Source organism: Mirounga leonina, unplaced genomic scaffold, assembly GCF_011800145.1.
Source record: "Mirounga leonina isolate KUSES-001 unplaced genomic scaffold, KU_Mleo_1.0 Mir_205, whole genome shotgun sequence".
Classification (NCBI taxonomy): domain Eukaryota; kingdom Metazoa; phylum Chordata; class Mammalia; order Carnivora; family Phocidae; genus Mirounga; species Mirounga leonina.
Window position 1 is genome coordinate 1,480,764 of NW_023270515.1, and position 12,568 is coordinate 1,493,331.

The 12,568-nt window shown below is 45.4% G+C and overlaps 1 protein-coding gene across 1 annotated transcript in view; it reads left to right on the forward strand.

Annotated features, from left to right (window-relative positions):
- PCP4 (Purkinje cell protein 4) overlaps positions 1-12,568 on the forward strand; it is a 51,893-nt gene that overhangs the window by 24,080 nt on the left and 15,245 nt on the right. The gene's annotated exons all lie outside the window — the stretch shown is intronic.

Sequence of the window (12,568 nt, forward strand, 5' to 3'; positions counted from 1 at the left end):
TTTTACAAAGAAAACCAAGCTAGTTAAATGCGGTGATAGGAACAGTTTCCTTCCCAAAGGAGGACTCCCATTTTGGGCAACGTGATAATTACAATGCAAATATAGTTCTGTGCTTTCTTCATTAGGGTTGGTGAGACTCGTCGGAGTTGTTGTGAGGATAAAATGAGATCAAATGAGATAAGTGCTTTGAAAGCTGTGAAGTGCTCATCTCCTGACGGGAGCCTCCACAGTCTGCTTCAGCCCTCCCTAGGCCCCAGAGCAGAGCGCGGGCTCCAGGGGGTCTGGATCAGGGAGGGGATGCAGCGAGTTGCCAGCGAACGCGAACGTGTGGTAGAGGCCAGAGTGCGTGCATCCTGGGCAGCAGTCTCCATGCTGGCCTTGAATTGTAGGAGCGGTCATCGTATTTGTGGATGGGGCCTGAGGCTCGGAGAGGGGGTGCTGGCTGTGACCGCAGATGGGAAGAGGGTGGACTTGGGAGGAGACCCAGCTGGGTGTGAGCCTGGCCCCCCAACTTTAGTGGCGTGAGGGGGCAGACGCATATTAATGAGGACTGTGGTATGCTCCTGGTGAAGTTAGATTCTGGGTGTTCTTACTTGTTGTTGTTGATTATGAAATGAACTCACCTTTGTGGAAAACTGGTCCTGTTTCGTGTGGATAGGATCTGTGCCCGCGCCCCCTCCTTCTGTCGTGCGTCATGCCACTCTCCAGACTGGCTGCAAAAAACTCCCTGGGTGCCTTCAGGGTCCTCCACTGGGCCTGCGCGCTGGGGCCTGAGCAAGACTCAGCTACTGCAATCTTCCCCTGTGCCATACTCTGTGGCCTGCTGACTCACCCTCCTGTTCTGGGCCATCCTTGCAGGCAGGGTCAGTGTGCTGACCCCAGGGTGAAAGGTCATCATGCAAATGAGTAGAGTGTGTCCATTTGGAGCTGGGGGCCCTTCCTGTCTTCTCTGTGAGTGGGGGGTGGGCTGTTGGCACAGAGGTCAAAGAGCAGAGAGGGGCAACATGAGAACTGCACACAGAGGAGGGCAGAGGGCCCCCCAGCAACTTGCTGGTCTCCCTGGTTCATGGATTCGTAGCCATCTCTTTCCTGGAGGCCTTCTGCGGGCCCCACAGCCTCAGGATCCCAGGGTTTTATAGTCAGGTCTTTCAGAGACCTGCTGCTGGGGCAGTTCTCATGCCTTTATTCTCCTGGCTTATTTTCATTCTTAAAAATTCTCGAAGACCCCTAGGAGGGGGTCTTGGGGTTGGTTCCCATATTAGAAATTAAAAGGGAGAAAATTTTAAAAAGGTTTACGAATTAATTCAGTAAAAATAAAGTGATAAACCCATGACAAGTTCATGTAAGTAACATTTTAAATGGAAACGTAATGACATTTTCCAAAATGGAAAAAACTATTTAGCAAAATGATAGCAATGTTTTACATGTTTTTGCAAATCTCTTTAATGTCTGGCTTTAATAGAAGACAGCGAGCTGCCTCTGCATTCCATCCCGTGGCATCTCACGTCGGGTCGGCTCAGGAAAATTCCACTGTGACCTGAGAGCGCGATTGGAAAAAGCAAGTCATACCCTAGTACTCTAAAAAAGAATTCTGATCTGAGCGCTTCCTCAGAGGAGGGCTGCACCCCGGGGCACCTGGTCCACACTCTGAGCATTGCCACTCCGGAATGACTCCCGTGTCATGCGTGAGGAGCCTGGACTCTGAAGATCAGGCAGAGTCGTGGCTCAGAAATGACCAGACCCCTTGCATTCACTGCCTCTGCCCCTCGGCTCTACCCTGGCCTCCATCCCACTGGTCCTCCGAAGCATGTCTGCACCCTCAGTGCTTTGCACCAAAGACAAGTATCAGCTGTTGGAGAAGACACGTCTTTCTGCCATTCTGAGGCATGGCATTCTTTCAGCCCAAACCCCATCTCTTCTAGTGAAAACCGAATATGTCTTTTCTGGAGGTACAGAAATCAATGGAAAGAAAATATCAAGATGCCGTGGAGAAAGCTTTCCTTTATATAATTCTAGATATTAGAGGATATTCACTTCTGAGTAGAAAAAGAGTTGTTTATAATTAGAGATTATTCAATACTTGTAGAACAAAGGTGCTGTCTACATTTAAATTATTAAGATGTTGCCCTTTGATTTCAGACAAAACTGCTCACACGTGATATACGTACACGACATTTTATTATAATATTGAGTTTGTGCTTTGCCTCTAAAAATGAACAAAGACAAAAAAAAAAAATGAACAAAGACATAAGTCAGTAACAACCCAGCAATGACTGGGGTAAAGACTTGGTCTAAAAGACATTTTCCTAAATATCTAAGTCGCTTCAGTCCTTGTTCTTAAATTTGTAATACGAGACTATCATTTGGGAATTTGTTTTAACCTATTATTACATTCCACTGAAATTCAAATTATTTTACTCTGTCATCACAGGTGTCTCGAGAGATCTTTTAGCTGAATGTATATTTCCTGTTTGCACAAATGAAGCTGCCCACATGTGTGGAAGGAACAGGGACCCATGGGAGTGGAACCGTGGAGCACAGAACATCAAAATGTCAGGAGAGTTGGATCGTAGTCAATTAATCACGAAATGATCATTCCCAAATTTCATTAGTTATCTACAAGTCAAAGTGTTCTTATTACAATTATTATAAATTTACTCTAGGCTTCCATTTAACACTTAAAGCAATGAAGACAATGGCAGTGAGTTATGAGTGCCTCGAAATTCTAATTCAGATCACAGAAGACACGTGTCAGATACATGAAAACTCCAGAGGGATCTACATTGTTGGCTCTGCTGGAGTTTTGTTACATTAAAAGTTATCTCAAGAGGGCCACTGACAAAGAATCTGGATTCTTGGTATTCCAAGATTATTTTTACTGATGGAGTTGTTGCTGTGGTGTTTACGGATATGAGATAGGATGTTTATCCACTACACATCCAGAATGCCCCTGAAATCTTCCTCAATCTCTGGGATGCCAACCTCTGGATACACAACCCAGTTCTTCAACACATCTGCAGTATGGAGATAGGTTTTTCAGAAATTTTAGGGTTATTATTATTTTTTAATTAAAAAATGAATTCATTAGGCTCTTGTTAGTTCAGAGATTTTTATTCCTATATGGACAAAGTACCTTCATTGTTTGATTAGTTTAGGCCAAGAACTTCATTTGTTACCCTTCTTGTGTGAAATGATAGTTCATAGCTCCAGTTACGACTCGTCTACTGTGTTAAACTTAAACATGTTTATAAATACAGACGCAACCATCTGACTCTCGATTATTCACCTCCAATCACCAGTTTGGACGCAAGCAAAAGGTTTGGTTTTTTTTTTTTTTTTTTTTTTTTGCAAGACAGTAATTTTCCTCAATGTCTTGATCTGTATCTTGATACTTGTTCTTCAGAGAGACTCCAAGAGTTAAGGGTTTTATTGACATAGAAAGTCGGAAAATACTGGAAGGAGAGTGGCCGCTGGGAGGCCTCCAACATGAAGGAAAGATCTACAAATAATAAACCCCTGGCAGAGCTTACTTTCAGAGCCTGGAGGCTTACCCAAGCTAAATTGAATTTCTAAAACTGGAATGGATTTCTCTTGATTTAGTGAGCTGTGATATATTTGTTTCTGGAAAGCTCTGTCTTTGGGGGTGGAAGGCACGGATGCACCTGATTTAAGAAAAGGATCCCTTCCCATCCAGACTGTGGGTAAACGTCCAGAAAGAAGGTGCTATTCTGTACCATCTGTGGAGCTCACTGCAGTTGTAATTTCTTTGAGGTGTGAGTGCCTGAGCAAGAATGCAGGCGCCATGCTTGGGTAGGCGTGACCCTTCTTTGGAAAAGAAGTGGTGGCTTGAGAAACTTCTAGTAGGTGTGGGGATATGCTAAGATCACATAACGTTCAGTTTGCTTTGATATGATTATATGATTGCTAACAATGAATAAGATCAAACGTTGTCCTGGGTGCTCTCCTCTCCTTGTTTTGAATAAAACCCAGACACATGGAAATTTAAGTTTATCTCTCCTTTGGATTTGAGAAAACACACATGCACGCACTGAAATTTGGTTTTTCTGCTATCAAGTAGGTGGAGATATTGAGAAGGATTTGTGTTTATAGATAGACTTAGACACTACCATTAATCTGGGCATGATTGTGCAAATAAGAAATGAAATTCAGATGTTTACCCCCAAAGCAGCCCCCTCTCAGCTCCAGATCACTTAGTAGAGAGCAACACTTTTTCTTTTGGTGTTTTTGGTGTATGATGACCTTTTATACCTGCAAATGGACGTGGGCAGAGTTTGCCTAGGACACATCAAAGCTGCCAGTTCTCCTGGTTTGCAGAGGCGTGTGGAGTGAGGCCTCGAGTATGAGGGTGGATGATGAACTGGGAGTAGGATGGGTCCAGGAACAAAGGGGACTGAGCGCTTACTTTCTCCACTGAGAGAGAAGGTCAATCAACCTGGCAGGAGACGCTGCCTGGCTGATCCTGTTTTTGTGCACAGGATGTTTGGATGGAAGGTAAAGGAAGAAATGCAATTTCTAGAAAGGCTACGGAGGTGTCACATCATGCAACCACTGAGGCAGGGAGGTGACCTGGTTCCGCTTCAAATGCAGGGTAGGAGAGACCAGAGTTCAGGGCCGACAGAGCGAAGGTCACAGCCCGCGTGTGCAGGCATCTGGAATCCAGGATCTGTGAAGCTCTGCTCCACACGGAGATCTAATATGCCAACTCTGCTTAAATCTCAATGGGAGTTTAGGTGGGAACTTGCCATCCTCTGCTAAACCTCTTTGAAAAGGGGAAAGAAAGAATTCAGAATGTTGAGCAGCAACATGGATCGGAAATACGCCGTTCTAGAATGTTTACAGCCCACACCTGGCGGTGGGAAAAGCACCTCCCCAGAGTTATCAATCTCTCAGGTGTGCAACGATTACTGGGCCAGAAAGCTCTAAATCTGTCTCTGGCTGGTGTAATCAAGCCTCGAGCTGCGGGGAGCCCAGAATTCGCCTGCTGACATATTGCGAGCGCTGCAGTGAACACCACAGACACGTGAAGCTTTCAAGGCGAAAAATCAAACGACTCTGGTCTCCATCTGGGGCCTCTTGGCCCTTTCTCTCTTTCTTTTTCCATACTCAGAACAACCAGAAAAAAAAAAAATCAAAACCAGAGTGATAAGACATGAACACAGCTTTCAAATATTACAGCAGGATATGCTCTTCTTTGCTGTCAGCGTGCAACGCTCGGAAGATCTATATTCCAGAAGGAAGGGATGGGCACACAAGGTTGCTTCTGATATTGATCCAGGGGGAGAAAGAATGAAATTAGAATTGCTGATCAAGCCAGGCCATTCAACCACCAGGCTCTGCACACAAACCTGGTCAATGGGTAATATTGTTCAACAAATGAGTCGATCCGGCGTGAAGGTTATTTTAGGGATTAGTGCCAATAGGAAATTTATTACTGTTAATCTTAGTTATACCGGTGATTTTATTTTTAGGGTGGCCTCCAGTTTGAGCATTACAATGACTTCTGTGTGCAGGTCATACTTTGGATAGGTAATGGTGCTTCGAATCCACTGTCTTCGGAGTAAACACACTTGAAGGGTCGTCAATAGGGGAGGAGATCTGTATCTGCTCCTAGCTGTCGGTCTCTACATCTGTGTACATTTGCATAGCTTAAAATGCCCTCATGCATGACCTTCTGTCTGATTCCCTGGCAGCCTCGGGAGGGGGGTCGGGAGGCCATGTCGGGCGAAGCTCCTCGTGACGTCGGTGATTTGTCCAAGGTCACACGACTCACAAGAGGAAAGTTGTGGTCGTCTGGCCTGCAGAGCAGACATGCCAGATTGTCTCCATGGACACCCCCTCCTCAGATGCCTCTGGACCTGGGGTCTTGTTGCAAACTGGCAATGAGGGTGGGCTGTGGTCTGAGCCCATGGAACAGAATGAGCTTGACAGGCTTACATCTTGGCCAAGCCAGAAACCAGAGTCTCAGCAGCACTGTCACCTCATCCACTTAGCTAACCGGCCTCTGGAAAAGATGTGTGATGTCAGACTCATTACAGGGACAGCCACATTAATTTTTTAAATGAAGCAATATGCTAATTTATGGGCTTATCCATATTTTCCTTCTTCTTCCTCTCTCCCTCCCTCCACCCCTTCCTTCCTTCTTTGTGAAACTGAACATTGGATAACTTTAGACCAGCTGAAGATAGAATTCTGTTTCATATCATATGGAGAAGGCCCATATGCCTTAGCGGAAACCTGAAGGTATAAATTGGGTTGAAAGAATTGCCTTTTAAGATCGTTTTAAGCCCAAGAAGCAGCTCGGACCAGGAAAATGGCGATCCTTCTTTTCTTTGGAATCCTGCCTTAATCGGGACACAGGAACATCTCATATTCTGCTAATCAATTATTCGTATGGAAATAATATTTCTCAAGTGCTTGAAAACATTTTGCTCTTTTAAGCATGTGAAACACTCACAATTTTACTTATAGAATTCATTTGCACAGCAAGCAGCTTTTCAGAAGAGAGAACCGACTTGAATCTCAGCCTGGGCTCTCCAATAAGATGGTTTAAATTTGTAGGTTTCATATTAGTGAGTTCGTCTGTGATTACAGAGGCATGTGGGAATGCTAATGTTCCTTCTTGAGAAAGGGTGTTCTTGGTAGATAGTGGGCTGAACTGTCTTCAGAAACTGAACCCCCTCTCAGGCTGGACCGGCCCTCCCAGTCGCAGGAAGAGGAAGCCTTGAGGTCCTTGTAACCGGTCTCCCTGGGCATCCTTCCAGCCACCACAGATCTTGCTGCAGACCCGAGGACAGAAGTCGCCCTGCATCTTCCAAGAAAGCTCTTTGCCACTGATTCTAGAACGTAGCTTTGGGGAAAGGCCCTGGGGCGTGTTGTGAGCTTATGTAAATTCCACTCAACACTACTGACTGGTTTTTTCCAGCATTCTTCATCAGTAACAAGTGGGAGTTTCTGATCAATACTAATTTATTGTGACGATTTGGCTTAATTTGGACCATTCAATCAAGAAACAGCATGCTTATTTTGTTCCATGTACGATTTTTATTCTCTCCTTAGCGGGCTTCTCCTTGTTTTCAGGAAGTGACTGCTTTTCATTAACTTAAGCAAGCTGAGAACAGATTTGCCTCTGAATGCTCCTTTAAAGAGTTACTTCAAAATGTGATAATGGGTGTAGCAGACTGGCCGAGTCACTAAGGCAGAGGGCAGGTGGCTGTATCCTTGCTTTTTTGGAGGAGTCGTGAGAGCAAATGCTGTTCACCAGCCATGCTCTCTGGAAGACAAGACCTAGCAAACTCATTCCCGGTGGTTCTCTGATTGACACCTCCTTGCCTTTTTCACTTTTTGTGAAGGACAGGGCCACCAATATCAGGGTCTAGGGGAAAATGAAAACATGACCCCCTTGTTAAAAAATGATTAAAGCGAAACGTAACTCGCCGTGCTGAGTGTGGGGTCCTACACGCGTTGTCTGGCTGTGAAGCCAGCCTCTAAGGGCACCAGATACAATCTTTTTTCTTTAAAAACTGTTCAGTATGTACCGTTCATTTTATAGCACATTTTCTTTCCGACACTTGAATCTGCTGCCCTGGTTTAAGCACAGCAGATAGATAATTGGAAACTTTTTAGGGTGTGAACAATTAATTTGAATGTAAGTAATTTTCCAAATAAGGAGCACAAAACTTCCGCACTCTTTATACGTGCCTTACTTTGTAATGGACTTGGCGAATCCTCCTGGATCACTTTGTATGCCCATTGTGATTGTGTATGATTTCTGGTTTTTCGTCCTACTTTGTAGAGAATTACAAATGGCTCTGAAGTCTTTGGCCCATGGAGAGGGAGTTCTAAGTCTCCTTCTCTTACATCAGGGCAGGTGTGACTTCTCAGACGAGCCGCACACAGAAGAGGGGGTGCACGGGGTTTCTGGGCCCAGACCTTAAGAAACCAGCAGCTTCAAACTTTTTGTCTCTGGGAACGCTTGCTGTGGGAGAAGCCTGTGGCCGCGTGAGAAGCCCGATACCCTGAACCCATCACGTCTTGAGTAAGCCCGGGTTGGCCGTGTGGAGCAGTGGCTTGTTGAGATGCCCGACCAGCCAGTGACGGTGCCGTCTCTCCCAGCCCCAGAGCCAGACGAGCAGTGAAGGTCCCCCAGGTGACTCCAGCCCCAGGACCCTCTCACTGCAACACACGGAAAGCTCCGTGCAAGAAGTGCCTGGCTGAGCCCATCCACCTCCAGAACCGGTGGGCAGAATAACCACTTCCTGTGTTTATGCTGTTAGATTTGGGGACAGTAGTTAACTGTTACATACCGACACCTGTCCTCTTTACTAGCCTGTAGTTTGGGTCTCCCCTCCTTCCACCCTTCCTTCAAGTCCATCCTGGACTGTTTTCTGTTCTTGTTGGTAGGAATGTAATCTCTTCGGGAAGCCGACCTTAAAAACCAGAACAGGGATGTTGCAAAACTGTATCAACTCTAGCCTTTTTTTGCACATTCACTCAAAGAGTATTTGCTCAGCACCTACTCTGCGCTAGACGTCATTATCAGAACGAGTAATGGAGTATTTTAAAAGAGCAGCCCTGGGACAGTGGGGCTGGAAGTCCTTAGTGACGAATAGACGGGCCATGGTCCTGGGAGGGGATGGAGGGCGCACCCCACCCCTGAGTAACTAGAGGAGAGTTAACTACAAAGGGAATGTTTGCAAAGATGTGGGTAGGGTTTAGGGAAACCCACATGGAATAGCATAGCTCCTCAGACTAGCAATGGCAGAGCCTGATGGGAGGCGCCAGAATCCAAAGAGGATGGTGTCGGAAGACGCAGCCTGACGGGGGCAGTGTTCTTCTGTTGATGGACATAACTGAGCTGCAGCGACTGTGCAGACTTGTAGGGTTGCCAGACTTAGAAAATAAAAGTACGGGATCTCAGTTAAATTTCAGTGTCAGATAAACCAAAAAATATATATTTTATTAAAGTATAAGTATGTCCCATGCCATATTTGGGACATATTTATGCTAAACATTTTTTCGTTGTTTTTCTGAAGTTTGAATTTATGGGCAGCCTGTATTTTATCTGCAACCCTAGCAGAGAAAGAGGCAAGGGAATCAATACCCAGATCTCTCTCTTTCTGTCTTCTGTTTGCCTGTAGTACCATCCATTGGAGGAACCCAACCAAAGCCACAGAACGATGGGTAGGAGAAGCAGAGAGCAAATCCAAGGAGCAAAGGTTGAAAAACTGCATTGTGCCTTGCCCATGCACTTTCTTCACTGAAACTTGGGTCATCAGCTACCCCTCTCAGTCTTCCCTAATTAAAAAATGTAGCTTATTATACTCTATGTGATGGCATCTCTACACAGAAAAAACGGGTAGGATTTTTGTATACAAATTCTAGATTGGTTTCAGAAAAAGCACAAAAAAGAAACAAAGAAAGGAAGGAAGGAAGGAAGGAGGGAAGGAAGGAAGAAAGAAAGAAAGAAAGAAAGAAAGAAAGAAAGAAAGAAAGAAAGAAAGAAAGAAAGAAAGAAAAAAAGAAATGCCATTTATTAATATTATCCTTTTAACTATGTAGTGTCATTGGTTGGCTTAATTTTTTTTTTTTTTAAGATTTTATTTATTTATTTGAGAGAGAGAGAATGAGAGAGCACATGAGAGGGGGGAGGGTCAGAGGGAGAAGCAGGCTCCTTGCTGAGCAGGGAGCCCGATGCGGGACTTGATCTCGGGACTCCAGGATCATGACCTGAGCCGAAGGCAGTCGCTTAACCAACTGAGCCACCCAGGCGCCCCGGTTGGCTTAATGTTTTTAAAGGGAGGAAACCTGTCAGCTCTATTTTTGAAAGAGCAGTTAGGCTGTCTGTGAAGGTTAGTGTGTTTTCCAGGTGGTCAATTTAAGACCCCAGGCCCTCTCCGGTGTCATTCAAGAGCAAAGGGAGGTGGCCGAAGACTGGGGAGGGGTACTTAATAGGAACGCAGCCAGGAATGTGTGCGTGTGCACACATGTGTGCAAAGCTGTGCACCTCTCACTCTGGTCTAAAGGAAAACCCACATGGAAGCCCAGGCCAACAGGGAAGTGTGTGTGTGTGTGTGTGTGTGTGCAGAGCAGGTACCGTCACCCCCTCCCGAAGTCGGGTTTATCAGGGCAGGAGGGAGGGCCTGCAGTTTCAGCCTCCTGGGATTTGGGGCTACCAGAGTCCAGACAGGGCTGGGGCGTGGTCAGGCACCCTCCAGTGATCTGGGTCTGGAAGCCACAAACTGAAGGCTTCCAGAAAAGCTGCCTCCCGGGGGTCCATTGCACCTGTGGTTGACTCTACCCAGCTGCCCTGAGCCCCAGGAAGAGTGGGGAGAAGAGGGCTGCCAATGACCCCAGTGCTGCCCAGGAGGGCTGGAATAGCAACTGCCAGCCTGGGGCTTAGGAGTCTAGCTGGGAGGCACGCAGCACTGGGCTCTCCCCGGGCAGCGATTCAGACAGGAGATGCTGAAATTCACCTTCACTGTCCTGGAGAGGGATCAGGTTGTAGGTTGAAGTCCTTAGTTTCAGAACCTTGAAATAAACTTCAGACTTGTGACTGCAAGATCAGCTGTTTCAGAAATAAGAGAAACAACCATCTCTTTCTTTTAATCAAGTGCAAACCAGAACCCAAATCTCCCTCCCTCTCCTTCACCACACAGCCAGGGGAATTGTTCTTTTGGGCATGTCAGGGAAGAGAATTTCCCGCAGAAAGGAGGACTTGAGCCCCTTTAATAGAAACCATACTTTGAAAGTTCAAGAGGAAAGAAGGATAACCAATATTATGGAATCATTGGATTTGAAATGTAATTATTTATAAACTTTGTTTTTTCCAATATTAATTTGAAGGTGTATATATTATTATTATTATTATTATTATTTTTTAAAGATTTTATTTATTTATTTGAGAGAGAGAATGAGATAGAGAGAGCATGAGAGGGGGGAGGGTCAGAGGGAGAAGCAGACTCCCTGCTGAGCAGGGAGCCCGATGCGGGACTCGATCCAGGGACTCCAGGATCATGACCTGAGCCGAAGGCAGTCGCTTAACCAACTGAGCCACCCAGGCGCCCTATATTATTATTATTTTTAACAAAAATTGTTGCTTGTTGTGATGGAGAAGGCTAATTATTTGCATATCACTAGATTTAATTTAATGAGACATTTAAAAAAAGTTTATATTTCCCTTGAAAGTTACCTCCCTCCCCCCAAAAACTAACTGACTAGAGGATGCTCCTAATCTGGGATTCCTCGGAGTTCTTGCCAGAGAACTCCTGTGCCAGGAGCCACTTTCCGTTTTCCTGTTGGGATCTGGAATTGAGTAGACCAATGATCGGCTAAAAGATGTATTGATTCCATAGACCCAGATGGGGGTGGGGTGGGGGTGGGAGTAGGAAATGGGAAGACAGAGGCAAAGCCTCCTTCACATTTATGAGAATACTCCTTCTAGTAATTTACGATTATGCGAAATGGAAGCTTGCTGCCATTTTTGTGCTTGGCAAGGGGCCTCTTCATTATTTCTAAAATGCCTTCTTTTTCTACATTCCACCATCCCAGACCCTGAAGATAATTGAGAAATTGAACTGTACTCCAGCATTCATTTAGAAAGCAAACTGTCCTTGGATGTCAGAGAGCAGCTTTCCTGGCTAGGTGTGAATGTGAGCCACGTAATTTCCACGTTAGACTCTTCCTATCATAATTAGCTCACAGACCTGAGTGCAACAGGATCGACCTTTGAGCACGGTAGAACTCATTACCACAGCACAGAATCACTCATTGGGCTAATCACAATGGAGACTATGAGTCTTTTTGCCTCTGACCTTTCTTAGATTTTAGAGTTTCAGAGTTTCAGTGCAAACATAAACCCTCTGGCAGTTTGAACTGATGTGCACTCACCAAGATTCAATTTCCCACCAGTCCATAAAGCAAGTGTTTTTATAGTGTGCTTTGCAAATGGGCCAGGTCATCAGAAACAGCCCCCGAAAATGCGTGTTGTAGATTATAATGCATTTTCTGGCTACAAAAAGTTTTCTAAATGTTCCTCCCAGGTAGTGGCACTCAATAATTATTTCATAGGAGTTTCAGAGGAAAATAGAGAAATGTTTAGCATCGACTTTTTGCTGGTTCATCCATGAATTAGCTGACGCCATGCTGCCACCCACCTGTGCGGTATTTAGACATTTTAGCCAGTTGCTTTTAGGTTTATCTTTGCTTTTCGGCTGTTGCCCTGATTGCAGTACCAAGACCTCCTGCAGTACCAGACCTCCGCGGCTGGCTGTATGGTTTGGCAAGAAAACCACGTCTGCGTCTCCGTTTGCTTACCAAGGTGTGGGCGAAGAGGAGATTCTGTTTCTTGTCCCTGCCATTTGTGGCTTGGCCATTGGCTGGTGGTTCACTTGTGGTGAATAATTTCACGTCTTTTGGGCCCCATTCCTCACTGTGGGACAATGTCGTGTTTGGGCTCTTGCCGAATTTTGACACTTTAGGATCCTGTGGCTATCCCTTTCTGGGACACCAGAGGATGTTTGACTTCTTTGGATTTTATGTTCTGCACACA